This window comes from Protopterus annectens, chromosome 2.part0 (assembly GCF_019279795.1).
Source record: "Protopterus annectens isolate FY-2018-M chromosome 2.part0, PAN1.0, whole genome shotgun sequence".
Lineage (NCBI taxonomy): Eukaryota > Metazoa > Chordata > Ceratodontiformes > Protopteridae > Protopterus > Protopterus annectens.
This window is the reverse complement of record NC_056728.1, coordinates 861,260,263-861,287,203: the sequence shown is the minus strand read 5'-3', so window position 1 is coordinate 861,287,203 and position 26,941 is coordinate 861,260,263. Positions and strand designations below refer to the sequence as shown.

At 39.4% G+C, this 26,941-nt stretch overlaps 1 protein-coding gene across 1 annotated transcript in view; it reads right to left on the bottom strand.

Annotated features, from left to right (window-relative positions):
• JAK2 (Janus kinase 2) overlaps positions 1–26,941 on the bottom strand; it is a 2,444,284-nt gene that overhangs the window by 2,178,709 nt on the left and 238,634 nt on the right. Inside the window, exon 2 of the mRNA XM_044060357.1 lies at positions 2,824–2,903. The gene's annotated coding sequence lies outside the window, so the exon portion shown is untranslated. The remainder of the gene's footprint in view (positions 1–2,823; positions 2,904–26,941) is intronic.

Below are 26,941 nucleotides of genomic sequence, written 5' to 3'. Positions count from 1 at the left end.
GCAGTCTACCAAGACAGGTTACTTATGTCCTGTATTCTTTTAGTGAGAAATCTCTGTGGACATTCCAATTGTTGGATATGCTTGGTTAGGTACATACCAAAGAGTGCACTGTACTCAAGGATAGGTCTAATGAATGCTGAATACAGTGAAACAATGACCTCCGTGGACCTAGATGCCATACCTTTAAGTTGCACAGCACAGAATGATTTCCTCACTACTGTAGACACGTGATGGTCAAAGGCTAGACTACTGTTCGTGTGTGTCCCCAAGTCCCTGACTAGTGGATCAACTCTTAGGGGTGTGTTGTCAATATGACTGAGAAAAAGGGGTTGATGACTTCTGGAAGGGCACTATTTTGCATTGCTTGGCATTCAGTTTTAGTCCATGGTTCTGACACCAGTTATTTGATTGCGTCAGCCCTTCCTGGGGAACATTTGCATCGGGGGGGGGGGGGGGGTTTCTATGACTACTTCGAATTTACAATCATCTACAAATTTACTCAGCCAGAGCCATTGACACTGACCTTGTAAAGTAAATGCCAAAAAGGAGCAGTCCCAGGACCACCAGGACCAATCCCTGAAGGACTCTGCTTGTGACCAGCCTCTTTGTGGAGGTAGACGCCCCAATTCTAACTTCCTGGGTCCTTGTCTGTGAGCCAGCTGGCTATCCACCTGGAGACAAGTGTTTATACCTAACTTCCTGGGTCTGTAAACAATGCCCAAGTGGGGTATTGTGTCAAATGTTTTGGCCAAGTCAAGGTAGGCAGTGTGAACCATTCTGCCCTCATCCATTGCTTTGGTAACCTTCTCAAAGAAGTCCACTAGGTTAAGTAAGCATGACCTGCCCTTGATGAAACCAAATTGGGTTGGGTCCAGTGTCTGCAGGTTTCTTATGACATTATTAATCATTTCCATGACCATTCTTTCCATGGATTTATATATGAGGCTAGTGAGACTTATGGGTCTGTAGATGATCCACCTTTGTGAAGAGGGATAACTGTTCACCATTCAAGAAGCGCAAAGCCTGTTTGCAGGCTATAGTTAAATAAAAATTCCAGAGGGCCCGACAGGGTCATGTTTCATTTAGCATGCATCCTGGGATACTGTCTGAGCCCAGTGATCAAGTGTTCTTGGCTTCAAAATGGAGCATTAAGGACCTGTTCCCTAGTGACAGTAGTGGGAGTTGCATCTGATGGGAGGATGAGCGGGAGACTGTGTAAAGTTGGAGATGAATTCATTGGCCAGTAGGTTTTGCTATATCTTCTGGCTCAGTATAAGTACCTCCATTAATAATGAACTCTGCACACAATTGTGTATTGTCTTTGAGGTTGTAGACATAGCTAAAGAATGCCCTGTGTTTGTTCTTGGCCTGGGAGGACAAATTTACCTCAGGTAGGCTATTTATCCTCTTAGTTGTTCGTTTAGTTTGATGAGCGTGCTTTTATCCTGCTGGGTGCTACACCTCTTAATTTTTGCCATGATTTTCTTCCTTCTGTTATACAGCCTACTGATGATGTGATTCCACCAGGGTGGCTTGTTTTTTTGAGTTAGTTCTATACTTCTTCCTGGTGGGTACAGCTGCCTCTGTGCAGCTATTAATATGTCTGTACAGGATTTCTGTGAACAGTTCTGCATAGGCAGTAATATAAGCAGCAGTGTTCTCAGGGTTTATGGGGGCCTGAAATTTTGCCAGGTTATTACTTAATAGTAGGAAGTTTTCTTAGAGTAGTTCTTGAATATTCCAGGGTTAGCTGGGGTTCCAGGTTATATTTTTACTTTAAAGAAGACCATTTTGTGCTCTGATCTTACCAGAGAAGACACTACGGGGTGTTGCAGCACTCTCTCATATTAGTGAGGACCAGATCCAGTATGTTTGCAGCCCTGGTCAGTTTACTGGCAATCTGATCCAGGGAGTATGTGTTTACAAAATACAGGAATCTCTGTACCTGGACATTTGATGTCTTATAGGAATTTCCAGTTCATAGCAGAACAATTAAAGTTGCCCATGAACATGGTATTAACCTTGGATGGTCAAGGTTTCCAATAAGTTTAAATACATGTTATGGGTTTTCCTGGGTCATACAGGTAGACCTATAGCTTAAAAGGAAGTGATACTGGATTTTGCTTATGGTGATTTTAACATGGAGTAGCTCAAGTGCATTGTGCTGTTTAACCAGTCTTGAGGTACATTTATTGGAGGTAAATTGAGACACCTGCACCTTTATTCCCTGTGTGTGTAGTAGCTGGTCTAAATGTGTGGAAGGCATTACAGCCTTGCACTGCCAGTGTGCTCTCCTCAGCTTTAAATGATGTCTCAGTGACCGCACAGACATCAGCATTCTCTAGGCAGTCGGGTGAATTTAATTGGGTTTGTTGTCTATCAAACATCCCTGTTCTTGTGCGATTAATGCCTGTGTGAGGAAGCCCGTGATAACGGTCACAAAATATAACCCATACAGCTAAAGCTATTTGCATCAGTGATCAATATGATAAACATCAAAAGTAACCACATTTTTTAACAAACAGATGCCAGCATCCTAACAAACAGAAAGCTAAACACAAAAATAAGTAGCAAAAATTATACAAAAGCATTACTAACAAAATGGGCTCCCCAGAACACAAAGCGAGCACAGAGTTTTTAATCACAATATTAGAAGTCACAACAAAGACAGAGCTTGGAAAATGAGTGAAAGGACTTGTGCAGCACAGAATATGGAGCAGTCTGCTTTTGTGTTAGTTTCTGACTGATCCTAGACTACCACTGATTAGTTCACCAACTAATGTAGAATAAACCACATAACATAATAGACAGTGGTTTCCTTACCTTCCTATAGCTCAATGACACAAAAATGAGCTAAATAATGTATATGGCACATTATTCATTTTCAAGCTTCTGACTGCAGTCTGAAAGAAAAAACATTAAAATCAGTTGCTGGGATTAAACAGCGGTACAATACAGCAGTCTATATACTTTCAGCCATAAACCTGCAGAAAGAGCTATCCAAGGGAAGGACAGACATGCAACCCTGCTACATTGTTAAAGACTGACATTTAAAAGACTGACTACATACGTCTGGCTCCATGGTGCCAAGGGCTGGAGTTCTTACAGGTTAAAGGGTTCTTTCAGTCATCCCAGAACTGTAAGAAATTAAAAAGGAGTGGTGAAGTGAAGGGACATGACCCACTCACCAGCGGGTTGAGAGAGGGTTGCACACATTTCGAGGCACACAAAGTTGGTGCAATTTTCTTGGTGCAGTCCAGGGGAAAACATTGTCCATGCTTCAAAGGTACGGGCAGGGTTGCATGGAGGGAACTCAGATTGTGCTAGTGACAGGACAGCCTCTATGGTTAGCACACTGCATGATCTCCCTCAGTGCTTTGCTGTACATATGCCAAGGAATACTACAAGTAAAGAAAAAGTAAACCATCCCTGATGGCTGCCAAAATTATCTTTGTTGGGCGAGTCTCACCCTGGTGATGGAGAAAGGAGTCTACTGATTGGGAAAGGGCTGACAACTGTCAGACATGGGGGCAAAAATCCTAACTAAAATACACTTACTGTGCCCTTCTGCAAACAAACAAATAAAATGTTACAATTTACTATAAAAATCAGTCATGCTGCATGCTGAAAACATGAAACAGATAATCATGGAACCAACATAAGGAAATCATCATGTGGAATACAGTTAAAGCTTAACATTGCAAATATGACATAATGGAGGCTTTAAAATCTTCTGCTCCTACACTAACATATAACACGAGTAGATCAGCATATTAGCTATCAGATTAAGCAATCCAGAACACAGCCAAATAAGCTGTTTAAGGTTTCAAATACAAACAGAATAACATTAACACCCACTAAAGTAAGATGGCCTAATAAGACCAAAAAAAATGAAAAAGCCCATAATTTCTATGGACATCTCCCAAGTCTTTAAAAAAATAAACAAGTACTGTATTCCTCATACATATTCAAATATCAAAGCCAAGCATAAAAATCCCATTCAAAAATATTAATTAAAAGGCACTACAGCCGACGAAAAAGAAATTATTAGAAATTAATATCGAGCTGGAAGAAGCTGCAAGGTTCATGTTGACACCTAAAATCCACTGAATGCATTCATGAGATATGCATGGCAGATTTAACATGGGGGGAGGCTTCCAAGCAGTGGTTCACTTGCTGGAAATACAGAAGACAATTAGCAGAACATTATACACGATAGAGAGAATTAAAATATTTGCAGAACAGGCAATACAGAGTGATACTCCTGGCACATACTAGTTAGGAGACTACTGTTGATTTAAGAACTGCAGACTTGGAAGCAAGTCATGTGTCCAAGGTGAAGTCTTCAGCTGGAGAAAATGTCTGCCTGATGTGGAGACCTTGCTCTTGTTTTCTTTACATGTGTTCACTACATCCATATGATACCTTGAATGCTTAAAGTGCTTATCACAGTGAAGTACTGCATATTAGGTGCATTCTCCTGTAGTAGACCCATGTTTATTTGGGTTGTTTTTCAATAAAAAGTTTCTGAAACTTTTTACTGAAACCACTGCTCAAAAAAATTTTGCTTTTTCACTGCATGGCTTCATGTTAGGTATGGGTCCATACACTTTAATGGGCAGATGTCTGAACAGACGCAGCATGTGTCCATTAAAGTCTATGAACCCATCCCACATTTTCACGCAGCCGAAGTCACTGATGTTAAAGATCAGTGTAACTCCTCAGCAGAATCAGCATGGGAAAACATTTTGTAAAGTGTTTTCTCCCTTTTGACATGGAGTGAAAAAAGTTTGTCATTAGCATGAAGATCCTAATTGGTATTTTATGCACCACATATAGCGGTGCAAAAAGGAAAATCATGTAAGAGTGACAAAACATTTAAAGAACATTCTCATAAAAATCTGAGAGGATAGTAGAAAAAAAAGCCACCATGTGATATAGTGTCAAGACAAAATTATTTTCTATTGCTATGGTGTTTGGGACATGGAAGATTATTTTTTCAACTCTGCACAAGTCTTGATGTACAGTAACTGACATTTCTCATGTGGGGACACCTCAAAGGTAGGCTAAATGAAAGTCTGAGAAAGACCTGTACAAGCAAACCCTCCAGTGCAATAAATTGGGGTTTCTTCTCATATTATGACTGAAATGCTTAAAAAATTAAATTATACTGCAAAATCATTCCACTTTTCACTATCTGAATTCCACTTGATCTGTACTCCACTCACCCATCAGCTTTAGTTTTCACTTATTTTAACAATTCTTGGTCCAATATGTCAACCCTAACAATATGTAGGAACACACTACACAAAATATTATACAAAAACTAAGAAAATGGAAGCTCCTGACTATAGTTGTGGCTAGTAAGATACAAGAATTGAAAATATTTTTTAGTCTCTCTAGTTTTATACAAAAGTCAGTTGCGTATAATAAAGAATTTAAGGAATCTGTGGGTGGGGGGGGACAAGAGTTAAGTGACATAAGCTGATTCTCCTCACAGAACAATGGGAGGATACCCCCCCCATTGTAGAAGGAAGTAGCACTACACAAAAAATCACAAGAATTGATTGGCCAAAGAAGAGCCATAAAGACGATATAGTGGACTAACTGAGGATAAGAAAGAAATGATGTGTTGTTACTATTATGTAAAAAGCCCAGAATTTCCAGACACAAGATATACAAAACGATTACGAGAGAAATTAGAAGAAAGAAAAATACTTCCGCAGGAAAAACTGTCAGAAGCTTCAAATACAAATTTGCGTTAATTAATACAACAGATTTTTGAAAAACGGTATATAGATAACGAAACTTTGATCTGATTGGAAAAAGAAGCATCTGAGGAAGTGCGAAAAATTAAACAAGAAAACCTAGAGATATTTGAAAAATATAAAAAAGAAATATAAACATGGGAAAGAAAGAAATTTGATATGGTGCGATATTTATGCAAACGAGAAAACCAAGTTAACTAATATAGAGAAGCCAGTCTCAAAAATATTCGAAGAGAAATACAGGCAAAGGAATCCAGATATGTAAAATTTCACAATAAAAAAAATATCACAAAGATGTAATGTGGAAAAGGAGATTAGTAAAGCAGAAAAAGAAATAGAATTTGTGGAGTGCCTGCGAAGTGCAGGATTTAATGGAGAAGGTCTAACACAAACTACATCACAGCATGATGGAGTGAGTCCCCACAATAAGGAAACGCAAGAAGATCAGGAGACAGAGAAATATGGACATGGGAAAGGAAAACAGATTCAATATGGTGTAATATTTATGCAAAGGAGAAAGCAAAACTAACCAGCAGAAAAAGTGATTAGTAATGGAGAAGTCAAAGAAATAGAAACTGAGGTTATGGAGCAGCTGCAAAGAGAAGGATTCATTGTAGAAAATCTAATGCAGAAAGCACAACAGGATAGAGCAATAGATATCCAAATTAAGGGGAAACCAGTGATACAGGAAGCAATTGGTCAGGTGCCATATCAATATATTTTGGAGCCTTCCACAGGAAACCAGTATAAACATTCACTTGAAGCTAGACAGCAAGGAAAGGAACAGGAAACTCTGATGCAGTCAATGTTGATGAGTGATATGCCAGTGAGTTCCCCTATGACAAAGCAACAGATGCACAGGATGAAATTGAAGAGAATGTGCCACAGGAAGTTGCTACAGAACTTTCTATAGAATGCCCGCAGGAAACAAAAAATAAGGGATGTGCCCTCAGTTTGGAAGAAAATAAGCGAAGAGTTGCTTGATTTAATGGACATGGACATATATATTAAAATCAATGAGAGAAAGACTGCAGAAGGACAATAAAACCCAAAAAGTAAGAAGTCTGATAAAACAAATGAATGCAGTAATTACGACTGTCCATAGAGATCCATGTGATATAATAGAAGTAAACAGGATATACTACTGTGCTACTAAATTAATAACTGATGAAGTTCTATCACAAGATCACAGGGTAGTGAGGGAAAGGAAGGGGAGAAATCCAATACCAAAGTATCGAATAGAGAAAACTATAAAGCAATTAAGACAAGAAGTGTCACTGTTAGAAAATTATAGAAGAGGGAACAGATCAACAAAAATACTAAGAAAGATAGATGTGATTAAAGCAATGCACAGTATTAGAACAGATCAGGATCTATCATGCACTATCGCAAATAAACTAAATTTCAGGAGGGGCAGAAAAACATATAAGATACACAGATAAATATAAGGGAAAAGTAAAAAAAATAAGCAATGTTATTGATGATCCAAAAAAGTTTTATAGAGAATTGGGAAATAAGGTAAAAGCAATTGAAAGACTGCCAAAAAAGAGGAAGTAGATACATTTTGGAGAAGTATCTAAGAAGATCCTGTGGAACTCAAAGATGCTAAACGGATAGAAGTAAAAGAATAACAAGTTTAAAGGTACAGGATATGAAATGGGATGTAATAACAGCCAGAGAGATTGAAACAAACTTAAGAAAAGCCTCTACATGGAAAACCCCAGGCCCAGATGCAGTACCCAACTCATGGCTAAAAGTATTAACATCTTTACATGAGGACTTGGCCAACAGTAAGAACTATTTATATGCACACCTCAAACAGACACCAGTAGCTAACAGGCAAAACAATGCTCTACTTAAGTGTGAACCTGCAAGCTACCCTAAAAATTACAGACCAATAACTTGCCTTCCGACGACAAATAAACTATACACAGGAACTGATGCCGACAGAGTTTATAGTCATTTAGAAGAAAACTCAATTATTGCATTAGAACAAAAGGGCAATAAAAGAAAGTCATATGGAACAAATGATCATTTGTTGTTAAAGTTATAGTGGAGAACTGTGAAAAGGGAAATAATCCAAGTATGGCATGGATTGACTACAAAAAAGCATTTGGCAGTATCCCACATTCCTGGATAAAAGTGTGCTTAAAAATGCATAAGATACACCCTACAGTAACTGACTACATTACAGTAACCATGAAACAATGGCAGACCACGTTGCAATTGAGCTATGATAAAGGACAGATTATCCCAGTGATAAAAATTCAAAGGGGGATATTCAAGGGTGACTCTCTGTCACTGTTGCTATTCTGCCTTGCCATTAATCCACTAAGCTGTTTACTTAACAGCCTAAGCCAAGTCTAATGACTTTCATCTTCTCTTTGTCGATGATTTAAAACTGTACAGCTCATCAGATGAGAAACTGAAAGCACAGCTGCAGGTCGTCAAAACATTTTTAGATGATATTAGAATGTCATTTGGTCTTGATAAATGTGGAAAAGCAACCTTTAAAGTAGGAAAACTGCAGCACCAGGAAAACATCAGTCTGGAACAAGAATGGGATAGAAGAACTCGAGCAAGAGGGAGTGTATAAATACTTGGGAAGTGATGAAGGATCAGCAATAAAACATGAACAAATGCGGATAAAACTCAGTAAGGAATACTTTAGAAGACAAATTAATCCTGAGAACAGCACTGACATCTAGGAACAAGATCCAAGCTATAAATCAGTTTGCTCTTCCTGTCCGAACGTATAGTTTTGGAATGATTGACTGGCCTCAAAGTGTTGGATAGATTAGATATTAAAACAAGAAGGATGCTTCATGCTCACCAAATGATTTATAAAAATCAGTGTATACCAAGATTATATATTCCCCGTTCCGAAGAAGGGATGGGCATCCTTGAAACTGATTATATGTATAGATCTGCAACAGTGGGACTCCACACATATCTACTGACCTCACAAGATCCAAATGTAGTGAAAGTTTTAAAACATGAGGAGAATAAATCTAAGATGACTTCTTTGCTTAATTTAGCAGAAGCATATCAATGTCAAGCAGGAATGGAAATCAAAAAAACCAGAAGCAGACAAAAACCAAGCAGCAACTGAATGTGCCAAAAAACAAAAGAATACAAGGTGAAAGACCAGATGAGATGGCAAGAAATGTTGAAAACACAAATATAGTTGCAAGTATAGAAAACTTCTGGAAGAGCCTTATGTTGATCAAGCAGGAATGGTTAATGACAGGCAAATTCAAACCAAGAAATTAAAAGGTAATTTTGGCAATCCAAGACAGTGGGGTACGTACAAGCCAGTTTACAAAGTCCACTGAATATGTGGGAGAAACAGACAAATGTAGGTTTTGTAAAACCGAATTGGAAACAGTCACACACCTTGTTGCTGGTTGCGACACACTAATGGCAGAAGGACTGTATACTGAAAGGCAAGACTGTTGCACTGTAGATTGTGCCAACATTATGGTATCGAAGTGGCTGAAAAATGCTGAAAACGAGTCACAAAGAATCATAGAAAATGATGTTTATATCACATGGGATCACCCATTACCAACAGTTCAAAAAACAGATGCTACAAAACTGGATATAGTGGTCCAAGAAAATAAGACAAAAGTAGCATTGATTATTGAAATAGCCATACCCAGTGACTATAGTATCTTGCGTACAGAGTGACACAAAGTCATAAAATACCAGGATCTGCAGGCAGAAATGAGAGCAATGTGGAAGAAAGATAACCTGACAGTTCCAATAGTAGTAGGAGCAACGGGTCTTATAAAAATGTTACCAATCCATGTAAACCCGTATGAATTACAGGAAGAGTCATTACTGGGCACATTGCAGGTGCTGCAAAGAGCAAATTTGGCTGACATCAAAGATTGAAACAATACTAATTTCATGAAATTTAATCATACTTTGACTTGGGAATGGGATCCATTCCCATCATGGTATTACAAACCCAAAGGATTTGGAGAAGTTAGAAAAGCCAGAACAAGAGTGTTTAGGATTACCTGATAGGAAATTAAGTCTTAAACACACAACACAAGCAAATGGAGAAATCTAAGTGGAAAGGGAAATGATGATGATGCAGAAAGGGGAGTAAGTAGTGAGAGAAATAAGGAGAGAGAAGGATTTTGGATGCAGGTCATTAAGGAGACAACATACAGAAAACTATATCCATAAAGTAGTGTTAAGTTTTTTAAGAACTAAGCCAGCATTGGAATGCAGAAAATAGATTTTGCCAAGAAAGACAACCAAGTAGAAGTATAGAAAATAGTCAAGAGGTGTCTGGAATTCAATAGAGAGAATTAAAGCAAACAATATACTGGGAGAAAATAACTAAAGAGAAAAAGAGAATAGGGTGGGATGAGGCTAAGAAGTCTGGACTGCAGGCAAGAGACTGCCTCACAACTAGGGACTGATATTAGTCTACAAACAAAGAGAAAGAGATAAGGTTGTGCATGAAAGATCAGCTAAGGTAGAATTTCTGAGAACAGAAACTGCTGTTAAAAATGGTGTAATTTGAAGAGTATATAAAATAGGGTCCCTATTAGATCGACAAAAAGGCTAAAGATCGAACAGTTTAGAAATCGAAAATGCTGTTCTTCAGAATCGGTATTGTGAGATAGCGGTACAGTCAAGATTGGAAAACTTGCCCTTTCCTTACTGTAGTGCGATTGCGGAGTTGGTATATATAATTTGGGGGGGGTGCAGCCCCCCACAATACTCATTTCGAAGAATGTCATTTTCGCTCACTAGGCCATTCGATCTTTAGCCTTTTAGTCAATCTAACAGGGACCCTATAAAATATTGTAAGATAACTATTAAAATTGTGAAGACAGACTAGAAAGGCAATTTACACAGGAACAATGGGAGAACACCTGCATGGCCCAATAAATCAAGTCGCAACGGTTTATGATTTTTGCTTTAAACTATTTCCATGAGTATTTTTAAAGCACAAGCAGACAACGATTTTTTCCGCAGGTATACAGTAAATGCTGTAGGTATGATGGAAAAGACATAGGGTAATAGGGAATAAGTTTTTTGGTAGTGCAGTGAGTAGGCAGATCACTACAGAATGAATACCTTATCAGAAATGTTGAAGGAGCAAATGGTTGCAACTAAGGAAATTATTTTCTGAGCTACGTATGACACAAGGTCTGAACTGCCTAGACATAACAAGGGCTAAGTTTAATGCTAAAAAATGAAAATCTAAACCAATTGTAACTGAAGTATACTAAATAGTGTAAAGAACATAAAAGAACTAGAGGTGGGATCCTTAGAAATGGGAAGGAGAAAATTAATTAGAAATAAATGGAATTTGTGGGAATAATAAATGCTGAACAATGTTCAGGAGAAGGAGTGAGGTAAGGGATGGCAAAAATTGAGCAACTTATGTAATGCTGAAGTGAATGATAAATGTTAAAAATGTTTAATGCATGAAAACAATGAGTCACTGTTGCAATTATGGCTTAAGCTAGCAACCCTACAATCCATTTAAATACAATATACACCACACATTTTCTTTGCTACTATCATCAGTTCAACATTACAAAAAAATTACTGAATTCCTACCTTCCCTTAAACCTCATTCCTCCTCCAGATTATTACGCATGCATTCTTCCCACAGTTTCCATTTACATCTATGCAATTTGCTCCTTCCCATTTCTGAAGACCTAACTTCAAGTACTGATCTCTCTTTTATAATATTCAATATCTCAAAAAGAATTGGTGCAGACTTCGATGTGCATTTTCTAGTAACTGCTTTTTTGGCAGCCAACAAAATTAAACTTAAGGCCTTACTATGTTTAGGCAATTCAGATTCTGTATCCTAGCTCAAAAGAATAATTTTCCTACTTACAACCATTTGCTAACCTAATATTTCTGATAGGGTACTCTGTGGTGAATAAAAAAAAATATGTTCGCTGTTGCTTTTTTCTTCTCCATCACACCTCCAACATTTGCTAGCTACCCGAGGAAAAAATTCTTTGAAGTCTGCTTGGGATATAAAAATACCTATGCAAACACATCCAAGCAAAGATCCTAAACTTTCTGGACTTCTGCATACTTGGGAGCCATACATATGTCTTCCCATTGTTTTCCTGTAAATTGCATTTCCAGTCTCTCTTTTCAATCTTTTCTAACCTCCTCTGATTCTTATAATTATCAAGCAATATTTTACATGCCTTACTAATAATCCATTTTTAACAGCAACTTCTGTTTTACATTCAACTAAAACCTCTACCACGGCAGGTCTTTCACTTAAATTCTCCTATCCTATTCTCTTTGCCTATACTCAGAGATCAAGCCCTGGTAGGGAAGGAAACAACTAGCCTGCAACCCAAATATGTCAATGTCCTCATCCCACTGTTATCTTTCCTGCTAGAGTAATTTGCTCCCGATGTCTTTGTTCATTTGCCAGCTTTCTCCAGTAAATTCCATCCCCCTCTTGCCTATTTTCTGTACCCCCTAGTTGCATTCATCCCTACTGACAAACTCTTCATTCTCGTACTGGCTTAGTTCTTAGAATACTTCTTAGAATACTTCTTAGACTACAGTCTTGCCACATTATTATCGTAGTGTAGTGGTGCACTGGTAGCATTGTTGCCTAACAGCTACAGGTTCTCTGGTTTGATTCTTGGCTGGGGTGCCTTCTGTGTGGTGTCTGCATGTTCTCTTTTTTGGGAGGGTGGCCTAATGGTTAAGGTGCTTGCCTTAGAAACACAAGTTGCAGGGTTTGAGTCTCACAAAGGATAATTGACTAAGCTTAAAATGACTCGCAAGGGCAGTTAGCTTAGTACTAACCTATGATCATGAAGGGACTCACATCCAGATCTAGTGAGGTCATTGTTCCCCTGTACTCTTCACTTATCAGACCAATGATCAAGTACAATGCCCCATTCGGGATGCATCTCACCTGACATCTGCAGCAATTGGAGAGACCCCAAAAGTTCCTCACCAAAAGGATAAAGGGACTCCAAAATCTGTCCTATGCTGCCAGACTGAAGAAACTCCAGCTCTATTCAGTCGCATACCGTCTGCTCAGAGGTGACATGTGCCTGACGTATAAGGCCATGTCCAACCCGGAATTAATGGACATGCTCCACCTCAAAAAATCCAAATCCACCAAAACCACTAGAGCAAGCGACTTAAACCTTAGCACGGATATAAATAGGACATGCTGGAGGGATAGATTTATCACTCAGACTCCCTATGCTGTGGAATAAAATCCCGGTCCATGTGAGGCAGAGCACCTTGCTGGCTCTGTTCAAGAGAAATCTTGACCTGTGGATGGGAGATTGTAGGTTTACCCCGGGAATCATCTCTGTGTCACTGCTGGACAGAGGCACAACAAACTAATGGGTACAGTATTTTTTCATATAAGGGGTGGTGTAAGCCACAAAACTTTGGGCTAGGCTTATAAATGCCTTAGGGCAGATAGCCTAGTATAAACCTATGAACTTTCTGATACTTCATGAATAGTAAATATATATATATATATATATATATATATATATATATATATATATATATTTAATTTCTCCAAATCTTTTGGATTTCTAATACCATGAAGGGAATGGACCCCATTCCCAAGTCAAAGTTTAATTAAAGATCATGAAATTAGTATTGTTTTAATCTTTCATGTCAGCCAGAAGTGCTCTTCGCAGCACCTGCAATGTGCCCAGTAATGACTCCTCCTGCGATTTGTATGGAGTTACATGTATTGGTAACATATCTAAATATGACTGTAGATTCTTTTTTTATAAGACCTGTTGCTCCTACTGCTATTTGAACTGTCTGGATATCTTTTTTTTCCATACTGCTCTCATTTCTGCCTGCAAATCCTGATATTTTATGACTTTGCGTCTGTCTCTAAGCTAGACATTGTAGTCACTGGGTGTAGTGATTTCAATGACCAATACTACTTTCATCTTCTTTTCATGGACCACTGTATCTGATTTTCTCGCATCTATCTTCTGAACACTTGGTAATGGGTAATCTCATGTGATGCAGACTTCATAATTTTCTGTGATGCTTCGTGGCTCATGTTTCCAATGTTTTTCAGCTTCAGCTACTTCAATATAACATTTGCACAATCCCCAGTGCAACAGTCTTGCCACATTATTATGCCTTTCAGTATAGTCTTTCTGACATTAGTATATCACAGCCAGCAACAAGGTGTGCGACTGTTTCCAATTCTGTTTTACAAAACTTACATTTGTCCATTTCTCCCACATGTTCAATGGACTTTGTAAACTAATGTGCACGCATCCCACTATCCTGGACCACCAATATTAACCTTTCATCTTTTGGTTTAAATTCACCTCTCCTTAACCATTCCTGTGTTCTATCCTGATCAACATGAGGTTCTTCCAGGAGTTTTCTTTACTTGCAACTGCATTTACACATTTTCCACATTTCCTGCTTTCTCATCTGATCCTTCACCTTCTATTCTTTTGTTTTTTGGCACATTCAGTTGCTGCTTGATTTTTATCTACTTCTGGTTTGATTTCCATTACCACTTGAAGCAGATATGCTTCTGCTAGACTAAGAAGGGAAGTAATCTCTGATTTACTTTCCTCATGTTTCAAATTTTTGACTATATCTGGGTCTTGTGAGGTCAGCAGATATGTATGCAATCCCACAACAGCAGCTCTACACATGTAAATCAATTTCATGTAGGCCTGTACCTCCTTTGGAACGGGGAATTTATAAAAGTCAGTGCATAACAAGATTATGCATCATTTGATGAACATGAAGCATCCTTGCTTTCCTGTCTAACCTATCCAACACCTTTTGAGGCCAATCACTCCAAAACTGTAAGTTACTACAGGAAGAGCAAATTGGTTTACAGCTTGAATTTTATTTTCTGTTTTCAGGATTAATGCATGTCTTCTAAAATATTCCTTACTAAGTTTTATTCGCATTTGTTCATGTTTTATTTTTAACCCTTCAGCAGTTCCCAAATATTTATATACCCCTCTTGTTCAAGTTCGTTTATATCACATTGTCCCAAACGGCTGTTTTCTTGGGGAATATTCTTTAGAATATTCCAATTTGTTTTAGTAGGTCGATGAATTAGCCCATGTTCCGACAAGTCTGCACCCAATATCCCTGTCCAGCAGTGATACAGGTGGAATCCCAGGGGTATATTTTCTGTTCCCCATCCAGTTACCGGGTTGCTCTAAAAAGGGTTAATGAGGTTACTCTGCTTGACGTGGAGAGTGAGGCTATTCCACAAAAGGGGGAGTCTCTGGGACATAAATCTGTCCCATCAACAATTCCTATTAATGTCACAGATCAGGTTGAGGCCGTGCGTGTGGGCTACTCGAGTGGAGCTTGACTTGCACACCTGCAGCAGTCCCATCAAGGTGGGGTCCGAGATTGCTTTGCATGCCACACAGAAGTCACCTCTGAGAAGTCTGTATGAGACTGAGAAGAGGGGCAGGGCTTTTAGCCTACGTAGGGTACATGTTTGATATCCTGGATTTTCCTGGTGAGAAATCTCTGTTCTCTCCAGATGCTGCATGTGCTTTGTAAGGTACATGCCAAAAGAGGCAACGTACTCTATAATGGGTCTTATACAGGATGAATACAGGGATGGTAGGACCTCCTTGTCCCTGGATGAGATAACCTTCTGAAGGGGGGGCCATGAAGAAAGCTTTCTGTACAATGGAGGAAATATGGTGGTCAAAAATCAGTTTGCTATCAACCTGGGTGCCCAAGTCCTTCACTACTGATTGCATACTTAGGACCTTGTTATTAATGTAAATTTTTGGGGACATCACTGTCCCCAACAGGGATGACGATGATGCATTTTTTGGCATTCAGTTTGAGGCCATGTTTCTGGCATCAGTCATTTATTTGGGTGAGACCCTCTTGGAGGATGCCCACATTACTAGGGGAATAAATGACAGCACCCAGCTTGCAGTCATCTGCAAACTTGGTCAGCCATAGCCCACGGGTTTTGGCCTGCACCTCAGAAAAGTATATCTCAAACAAGAGAGGCCCCAAGACTGATCCCTGTAGTACACAGCTTGTTATGGGGTTAACTGTTTAAGGTGGTTTCACCAATTTTGACTAGGTGGGTTCTATCAGTAAGCCAGTTTGCTACCCATCTCCTAACATATGGACTGATGCCTAGTCGAGAGAGTTTATTATACCTGAGTGGGGAATAGTATTAAAGGCTTTGGCCAGTTCAAGGTAGCTGGTATGCACGGTCTTCCCCTTGTCCATGGCTTCAGTATCAGTCTCAAAGAAGTCTACCAAATTTAACTGGTATGACCGCCCCTTGACAAACCCAAACTGTGTGGGATCAAGTGCTTGGTGGTTGCCAATGTTCTTGTTAATGAGGTCCATGATAATCTGTTCCATGGCCTTACAGATCAGGCTACTTAGGCTAATGGCTAATGGGTCTATAATTACCTGGATCTGTGAATGCACCACCTTTGCACAAAAGGATAACAGTTGCTGTTCTGCACTTAGCTGGGACGAAGCAGGAACTCAGGCATTTATTGAATAGGGTGCCTAATGGTGTCACCCTACCTGAGTTCATGTAGGATGCAGCCTGAGATGTTATCAGATCCCATGGAGGCTGTACTTTTTACCTTTGAGAGAGGAGTAATGACTTGCTGCCTAGAGAGAAGGGGAAAGAGGCAGGTGCTAGGGATGTCCTGATTTACTGATGGGGGGACAGAGGGGTGAAGTTTTTGCTGAAACGGTCTGCTAGTAGGTTGGCTATAACTACGGCATTTGTGTATGCTGTGCCTTTGACAGCCACTTCCGAGCAGATCTGAGTGCTTCCGTTGAGATGGCAGACCTATGTGAAGAAGGCCTTATGATTGTTTTTAGTAGATGTGGCCACTTTGGACTTGTTTGCTTTGGAGGATTTCACTAGTGCCCTTATTTGCTTCTTTAGGCTAAGGAGAGATTGATTCCAACTAGGCACCTGCTCCTTCTTGGTCCTGGGCAGCAATTTTTTTACTTTTCTTATAAAGTTTATTTATTGGAGATGTCCACAAGCCAGGTTCACTCTTCCATGGAGGAGGATGATTTTGTCCTGTCAGGTATTCCTGATTCCATGCAGCTATATAATGCTCGTAGTGTAGGTTTGGACATTTGTGCCAGTTCTTACAGAGGGGGAGGAGGCTGTGAAGCTCTTTATACATTCCCTCAGGGGAGACTAAATCAGTTTTGAGGAATTTTTTTGTTTGATGGTAGCAAGGGGGGGGGGGGGCAGGGGAAACGGTGACTTCGAAAGTGACTGCTTTGTGGTCAGATCTTACCAGGGAGGATGACACTGTAGGAATGCTGCAGTGGTTACTCATGTTGGTTAATACTATGTCCAAGATACCACCAACTTTTGCGGGGGTGTCAATTAAATGGTCCAAGGCATTTGCATTGACGAAATCTGGGCATTTGTGTTTTGGCATGAGTAGCTCTTCCAATTTATGGTTGGACAGTTAAAGTCACCCAAGATCAGGGTAAAGGGTTGAATCTTGATAGATTTGAAGAGGTCCAGATAGGTGGAGTGGATATTTTGAGTCAAAGTTGAGGGCCTGTAACCATCTATGATTTGAATAGGGGTCTTTTAATTATGCCTGGACTGTCTACTGTGCATGACACTTTGACCAGCCTGTAGGTGTGTGTGTCTAATATATATTGAAACTCCACATCCTTTTGCTTTGGTGCCCACGTTCTGGGTCTGAATGTATGACAGGATGAGTAACCTGATACGGCTGGGGCACTGTCCGGAGCTTTGAACCAGGTTTGTGTGACTGCAAAAATGTCAGGATATTCCAGAGTTAAGAATGCTTGCAATGAGTGCAGTTTCATGTTTAGACACCTAGCGTTTAGCAGCATGACCTTTAATCTGGGTTTTGATGCTCTTTCTGGATGGATGGGGAAGTTCTAAGGATGAAAGCAGGTAGAGGATTGCTTAGAGTATTTGGTATAGTGCCTGCTGGGATTTTGTTAGGGTCAGTGACCAGTAACCAATCCAGGACGGAGCCTTTAGCATGGGATTAGTTAAATCTAGTGGGTGATGTAACTAGTTAGGTAAAATGAAAGCGATTTATATTAGAGAAGAGATGTTTTGAGCAGATGTTGGCTCAGTTTATGATGTTTTGAGTAGATGTTGGCTCAGTTTATATTTACGTCTCATAAAATAATGGTTTTGTTTTTGACAGTATTACAGATCCAGGCCAGATGTCCACAAGTATAGGTATATTATTGCCTGGGAGAGTGTAAATAACTATCATGCATATTTTCTTGGAGTTATTTTTAGAAAGGAGATTAAAATTTCTGCAGTAGCGAATTTTGGGATGAAGTTGGAGAAGGGGGTTATATAATATGAACTAGGGTAGAGGCGGGCAAATCCTTCTTTTTTGTAGTGTTTATCAAGTTTAATGGCACTGAAACCTGGGGGGAGGAATTTGGAGTCTTTTGTAGTTGGTTTGAGCTAAGTTTCTGTGGCAGCAATAAACATCAGGTTGGTAGAGGGAGGTCTGGGCATGAAAGTCAGCAATTTTATTATGAATGCTTTGGAAATTGAGAGTGATGAGCTTTAGGAGTTTTGAAGGAGGTAGGTTGAGTTGGGAAGACAGGTGAGGTGGGGCCTGGATTGGGTTGAATATCCCCACTGAGAGGAACTGTAGAGAATTTATGTGCGTGGACTGGGCTCTAATTGTTTTCTAGGTTTGTTGATGTGCATATACAAGATGGGAGTGGGTATAGTTACGGTAGAAGTTTTATTTGGGAAAGAATAGGGGGTGCAATGGACAGAGACCGGAAGATATACTGGAGTAGCAGTTTGTGTGTGTTAGAGGAATGGCTGTGACTACTGAATGTTTAAGTTGTAACACTGAATACAGTTTGTTGTGTAAGAAAATAGAAAAATAGGCCATTATGGAGTAAGAGTGAAGCATAGATTAGAGATAAAGACATTATAAAAAGGGGGTAGAGATAGTTAAGTAAAAGTGAAGAGTTTGATATGGTATAAGAATACAGTTAGGTTTGGGAAAGAGTAGTTATGCAGATAAAACTGATTAGGTAAATTAAGAAAGAGCAGTTAGGAGAAGCAGAGAGGGAGGGGTTAGGTAGCTGGATGAAGGGGAGAAGAGGAGGATATGCAAGAATAAGGTGAAAGGTGAGTTAATAATTATGGGTGTGGTTTAATGGTACAAGTTTAGGAGAAGTGGGGGCGGGTGGAATTTGGGGAATGGATAGGGAAACAGAGAGCATGAGCATAGTGAAGGCAAATGGAGTGGGCCAGACCAGATCACAGGAACAAGCAGAAAGAAAAACAGTCAATCACTGGAGATGTAAGTATATGAAAAAGGAGACAGAAATGACTAAAAGACTGTATATGAGATTAAACCTGGCCAGGAGTGTAGAGGGAGATGTGGTTCAATGGTGTGCTACTGGCCATTCACAGAAAAGTTTACTTGTAGGAAATGAATAAAACAGTTAAATATACATTTATAATAATAGAGATATATTGAGCAGTAAACTGGTTAGGGTGGGAGCTTTTTTTTTTTTTTTTTTTAACTTCAAACTGGCTATAGGGAAGTTCAGCTCCGTTCACAGAGTCAGGTATATATCCTAGGAGAAAGAAGAAAAAAGGGAGTTAGTTCAGGGTGACCAACTATGAAAGTGAAATCTTTAGGATATCAGTGACAGTCATAGAAGACAGTGATGAAGAGCACTGAGTGAGAAGGGAGAAAGAGAATGAACTGTTTGATGATATATAGAGAGAGAAAGAGCCAACAAGGAGAATTAATGGAAGGAGAAATTGGAAAATGAAAGGGTAAAGGGTTATTAGGAGGAGTGAGAGAACAGTAGTGTTAGGAAGACAGTGATAGAGAAAAAGTGGACAGTAAGACTTGAGAGGGTTATACAAAAGATTAATTGAGTAGATAGAAAAAAGCTGAAGGCAGTATATCACAAAAATAATCCTTCTTTAAACAAGTCATCACAAAAAGTGATCAGTAACCACTCTGTAAAGTCAACGAGGCTATATACAGTTGCTTACCGGACTCCAAATGGGTCTCTGTAGAGGTCTGCAATGGTTCCTCGGCTGGCATCGGGGGCTGCGAAGGCACCTCACCGAGTTCAACAAATGAAGTTAGGGGTAGGCTGGGAGGTTTTGGATTGAAGTCGTCCATGGACCTACATTTCTGCAGCCTATCCTTTTCTTTATCTTTCTTTTTCCTAGATAAATCTACAGCCTGACAGATTGACACCACAGCACCATGAGACAAATGCCAAAATGTCTAGCTACTACTTCTAGCATTAAACAGGGCACAGAGCAGTCATCCCAGGGACATCGTGGTCTGGGCCTACGCAGGTGATGCAGTGGGAATGAAAGTCTTGGTGTGGGACCCGTTTTCCACAACTGAGAGAGTTATTGACTTTCTCTGACATCTGATAAAGGCAGGAAAAGGTTCCCCAACAGGGTACTTAGCTTTGGATGGTTTCTCCCTCATTCTGGCAACAACCTACCAACGCACTCACGAAATTGCTTCTGCTTTGGGCTCCATGGCAAGAAAGACTGATGTAATGACGTTGGCTGTCTCCTTTATATCCCTGACGACCGGATATCAGTTTATGTTCCAAGACAGCTGGCACAGGAGGGAAAATCTTTACTCTGGTATTCGGGCCGGCCGAAGACTACCCAGCAGAGACAACTCACAATTGATTACTGCAACAGTGAATACACTAACATCTCAGCCTGGAGCAATCAAACAGGCAAGAGCGAGCCTCAGACAGAAAAACTAATAGATCAATCTACTTGTATGGTTGCTATGCACACCCCTGAAATATACCGATAAAAAATGACCAGCACTAACAAATACGTGATAAGCCTCAATGCATATCGCAGTCGAATTGTATCACATGCAGTGCAAGCTAGGAATGCAATTATCTTTAAACAGTACTGTCTAAGAATATGGACCAATTACAAGTAAAGTACACTTTGATTAAAACTTGAATACAATGTTCACAGAAGGTCACTAACACCATACACTGCTTTACAACTAATAGATTCCCAACGGTCAGACAAAACTGACATACTGGTGAGGCTAGAACAACAAAGCAATTATGAACCAAATACCTGTAAAAGGAATTTTCTGTATGTTAAATTCTAAAATCACGTTTTAACAGCTAGACTACTGAAAAAATAGGATTTAACACTGGAAAAGATACATATGAGTAATGACTGAGAGAAGCATCGACTGCACAGCTTTAAAGCATTACAGAAGACTGCAGTGCTTAATGCTAAAACTGAGCAAGCATTAAAGCATATCACTAGGATCAAAAATCAAGAAGGAAAAAGAAAAAAAATACAAGAGAGTTGGTCAATAATATTGTGTGTGTGGGTACACAGGATAATGTCAGCAACAGAACTGATGTACAAGATCTTAGTAAATTAATCAGCTGGGAATACTATCCTTTGCAAACCAATGTGGTTGATATCACCAATGCCAGATTCTTCTCAGTAAATGCAAACCTTGGTAGATTAAAGGTTCCTTACCCCTTCAGGAAGACACATTTTAAAATCTACCTTTTGGGATGTCAACAGCACTGGAGGTGTTGCACACTGTACCAGGTGTGACTGAGAAGATAGAAAAAGAGTCATTAAGATTACTGATGGCATTCTACTCTTGGTAATTTAACGGCAAGAACATAAATTGGCTGCAGAAGCTGCTTGACAAATTGAGAGTGAAGGGATGTAGTTCAAGAAGCCAAGCATCGAAAAGGTGATACTTCATTAAAATACACCTACAGAAAGAAATAAACGACATAGAGCTGGATACTAAATGATTACACATTTTACAGATCTGTGAATATGCAGAAACTTGCTTACACAGCTTTTCTAATGCATCCCTTAGACAATGGCTGATAAAATTAATTTCACCCTTGTTAGGAAAAACACTGCCACTAAAAAAGCTGTTGCAATACAACTGAGGTACTGTGATAGAAGACTAGCTATAAAACTACAGGTTGATTCAAGTTAGGAGGGTTAGGACCAGTCCTACTGTAGAAAGATAATCCAGCTGACTGTGTATCAACATCATTAACTAATAGGGACATCCAAGATAGCTGCATACTCAACAGGAAGTGGACTACAACACTCCCAGGGTGAAAATTGAGAAAGTGTTAAAGCCAGGAAAATGTTATCGGTCTGTGTAAAATTCAATTACTGGTTTGTAATTATACTGCCTGGATGCCAACAAAGAACAACTTTGGAGAAGGTAAGAAACATTCAACTAAAAAAGGAAAAGACAAGCAAGTACTAAACACTATAAAGAAGCTAGATTTATTAGAACTGGGATCTTTACAAAAGGGATGGAGGAAATTATACCAGATAAAAGGAATTTGTGGGAACAACAGATGGAGAATGATGCTCAGGAAGATGTGTAATTTAACACACACACACACACACACACACACACACACACACACACACACACACACACACACACACACACACAAACAACAGTGGTGGCTGGTGACTTCAAATCAAAGGGGGGGCTGCAGGAGACAGCTGAATGGTGGGGTCAACAAGAAGGGATGCAGCCAACTAGAAGGGGGTGGAGTTATGCTTAAAAACTGGGACTTTAATTAAATACGCTGCCCTGGGTGTCAAACCATCATTATGAGAGTCCAATCAAGACAAAATTAAGTGGAAAAGAAAAAAAAATTCAATGCATTGGCTACATGACAGCATACTTAATATCTACATGGAAACAAAAAGGTTGTAAGGCATGAAAAAATAAATAACTTTTTAAATACATTACTGGAATGCCAGTCAAAATCAAGTATAAAAAACAAGCAGCACTCAATTCAAACCACTTCTCCTTGCACTAGAGTTCTAATTATAATTTATATTCAGCTTTATAAAAGTACCAAGTAACATGCTGATTACCCCCACTTGTAAAAATGTAGACTTTGGAATTCGGGCCGACTGCGGGACCGCCTGACGGCAGGATAACCCAAGTGTGATGACTGCAGCAGGGTAACACGATGAACATCATGCTGATTACCCCCACTTGTAAAAATGTTTCTTATCCAAAAACGACCTGCTGCCTGACAACTATCTACTTGTTTCACGGGAAAACATGATCAAAGTAAAAAATGAACAGCAAACAACAAACAAGCTCATGATAAATTGCTTAAAGGATTACTGCACTGGTTATGGACCACAAATGACAGACTGGCATTCTCTTTAGTTGACGGGTAAAGCCTGTAAAGATGACTGCAAGTCTCCAACAAATGTAATGAACTTATGAAAATACTGTAATCCTGTCCTTTATTACAAATATTGTTATTTGCATTTCAATACCTAAGGCTTATAAGTTATCTAGTTATGTAAATATTCTCTGCATGGCAACAACAAAAAGGATTTCAATGTTTATAATTCTGTAACAGTATGCTTATTAAAGCTTACATGCATCTTACAATCTCAGACAAGCTTACCTGATGGTCATTAAAGCAATGCTACTTAAACACAGAGCAAAAGGCACTGCAACAACATGCATTTTTTGAATAAGAAGCATAAATCAACAGCATAAAAATATGACAGAAAACCAAAACATTCTGCAAAATCAAGGACAGCTGAAAAGCCACTGTACTTGTGTCTACCTTGGACGGGGGGGGGGGATACCCTATCTGCACACTTGGACTGCATAACTGCTTCTTGCCTTGTTTGGACACATCCAAAGTCACTACGTGGGGGAGTGGGCTACAAGTATGTCACAATTTGAAATGTCTCTGGCTGATGGTGATGGCCCTGACACATTTGTCATACTCAAACTCAGAGCAAGAAATCTGGACAAAGCCATAAATAAAAGTGGGACAAAGGCCCCAAAAATAAGGATAATTTTTAAATCTCTCTCTTACAGACTTAGAAAGTTAATAAAATAGTAGATCTTGCATTAGTATGAATTTTCTGAAGGATCTGAAATCTGAAACTAACATCTATTTTCTAACTTTAGTCTTTAATGATTTGCCACTAATTTGCCAGAAAAAACACAATTTTATAAAAAAATGGACCAAAAATACGATGCAAAAATCTGTACACACTACACACACAGACACAAAAATTAGACGTAGTAGATAAAAGAATACATGCCTTTCTAAAGGATCAGTCATAGGCAATAAACTAAACATTAAGAGTTTCAGGATGCCATGGGCTCCAGAGAAGCATGCATCTTTCAAAGTGTATGCTACCAAAAACAGCTCCTAAGACAACATATTAAAACATTGCTTGCATAAAAGTAGTTAAAGAACTGTTTAACTTAGCAGTTGGTTTCTCTTGTAATTACTTTTTATGTCATGTATGTCTATATATGCAGAAAGAGAGAGAGGTGTGAAGGAAATATCTCAACCTCTGAGCACATAAAATAAAGACAAACTGACAAACTCAAAAATAATAGAAGGACAAAGGACCTAAATCAGGGACAGATTTTAAATATTGTTTTTATAAACATAGAAAGTTGTTTGCATCAGGATGCATATTCTGAAGGATTATGAAGTCAGAAAACCACAGATTTTATGTGAAGACCAAAAGTAAGAGGCAAAAATCCAGACAGCTGAGAGGTATGCTGATGCCAGGGACACGGCAAGCAAAATTGGGCATGTTCAGCAAAATCAAACACAGCTAAGGACTAACCAGCCTGTAGCCATTCAAAACATTGGGCTGTCTACCCATAACTACAACACCAACAACATTCACACCAAAAAAATGCCGCTGCAGAACTTTCTCTCACATCAGATGCTCTGCTTTTAAGTTCTTGACTGTTGTTTGGTCCTGCCCATGATCTACCAAATACATTTTCTGTCTAGATAGATCATGAGTGGAATGAGCAGGTGTCCAATCAATTGAATGAACAAAGCTGTCGAACTTCCTTTCAAGGGCAGTGTTCTCTCTTACCTGTTAGGGGTACTTTTCCATTATTTATTTTTATAATAAAGAAATATCACTTTTCTTTACTATAAAATTAAACAAATGTCTGAAAAGTGTCCCTACAAGATAAATGAGAATGGTGTCCTAGGTGGCCTTTGCAGTAAGTGTGAGGTTATATGCAGCAAATATGCTGAAGAAATTGGACGTTTAACTTTTGCTTCAAAGACACCCCGGTGAAAGACTAAGTTAGTATACCCTTAAAATATTTCTCGATAAATTCCAGATAAATTATATGGAGTTATATGACAGGAATGTAAAAAATTACATTTGTGGGTCATTTACAAGTATTTAGTAGGTGCTGGATGAAGAAAACTGAAACACTTTGAACACTAGATAGGCAAATCTCACTAGTAAAAGGCTAACATAACATGTTAAACTACTACAACAAGTAAACAAAGTAAATGCCATTTATACCAAATATCATATGCTCCGTTTGCTGTCTAAAACAAAATTGGCTTGTGTAGTCTCAAATTTCACTAACTGTGAGATCCAAATTATGGAAACCGGAGCACCAGGAGGAAACCCACACGAACGCAGGGAGGACATACAAACTCCTCACAGAAGGCACTCCAGCCAAGAACTGAACTGGAGAATCTCTTGCTGTGAGGTAACAATGCTACCGCTGGACCATCCAAATATCCTATTATATCCAGTCAACAGTTACTGCAGAGATAGATACTAATAGGAGTAACACTAGAAGAACTAAAAGCAGCTAACAACTTAAGGACAGCTATGAATGACACCCAACAAAGGCAGGATGACAAATCCATGGGGAAGCCGGATGTGTGTGGACACTCACCTTCAAAAAAACTAACATGCTAAGCCCCCCCCCCCAAAAAAAAAAAACAAAAAACAGAAGCGGAGTTTGTGCAGACATGCTAAACTTGATGTCTGTCTCTTCTAGCAGCTACTGTTGTCAGATTTCTCAGGCAGGGTTGGACCCTATGTAAAGCACACCTGCTGTGTTTACGAAAAACTTGCATAACAACTTTGAATATAAAAGCAAGACGATATAAAATAGGTCATCTCCTTGGGTTGGATACACAGTCATATACAAAAGGTTAAATGACTAATCAGTCAGTTTCATTTGTGATCTAAAGCATACATAGAAAGAAATGCAAACAAATAACAAACAGACCACGTAGGAAGGACTGTTCCTGACAAATTGCTTGATTTAACTTTCCTGTCCTTACATCTTATGTTATTTCACACAGCTCAGTAAAAATGATATATTCAAACAGTTGACCTCCTACTCAGAATACTCATTTTAAAGTCAACAAGCCATGTATATCTAGGTTGTTATTTGTCTTTTCGGCTTTGGGTAATTTTAGAGGTCGCCACATCGGAACTCCGATCCGCTAATGATTGGTAGTAGATTTTTTTTTATGGTGCCGAGTTGCCAGCCCGACACCCAACCTTCAGTGAAGGCATACCCATTCACGCATGTCTTTCGGAAGCCAATCGACCGCGGGGAGGACATGCAGACTCCACACAGAAGGCGCTGCACCCATAAATCGAAAAAGAGAACCTCTTGCTGTGAGGCAACAATGCTACCGCGGCTTTAATTAGAAGTTATGTACCTACCATAACGTTCCATGTTAGTTGTTTTCTCTCGCCTTCTTTCTTGCTGGATGGGTTCGGAGCCGATCCTCGGCTCCGACTCGGCACTTGCTAAGCTCGAGAGCTAATTTTACCAGCTCGAGGCAACCCTATATCCCATGATGCAAGGCGTGACTACCTCAGATCTCGTTTGGTAGCTACAAGAAAAAACCCTGCCATAAAAACTTCTTCACAAGGAAGAAGACAAACTAAATGTAGAAGAAACCAGGTCAAAACCCGGTAACAGTAGTGACACTTCCTACTGGGAGCTCATGGAAAGAGTGAACTAAACCCAGAAAAGAGTACAACTTCAAGGTCTGTCCAGGCTAGGGGGAAGGAGGGAGGGCCTGAAGAAGAAGGCGAGAAGACAACTAACATGGAACGTTATGGTAGGTACATAACTTCTAAATGTTAAGTTGTCAAACTCGCCTTCATTCTTGTTGGATGGGACCACGTCCCTAGCACCTCTATCCTGGGTGGCTCAATGGAACAGACTCTTGAGAACTGTGGAACCAAACCTGGCCCTGTCCCTGGAGGACAAGTCCAATTTGTAATGAGAAACAAAGGTGTGAGGAGTGGCTCATGGTAGGCT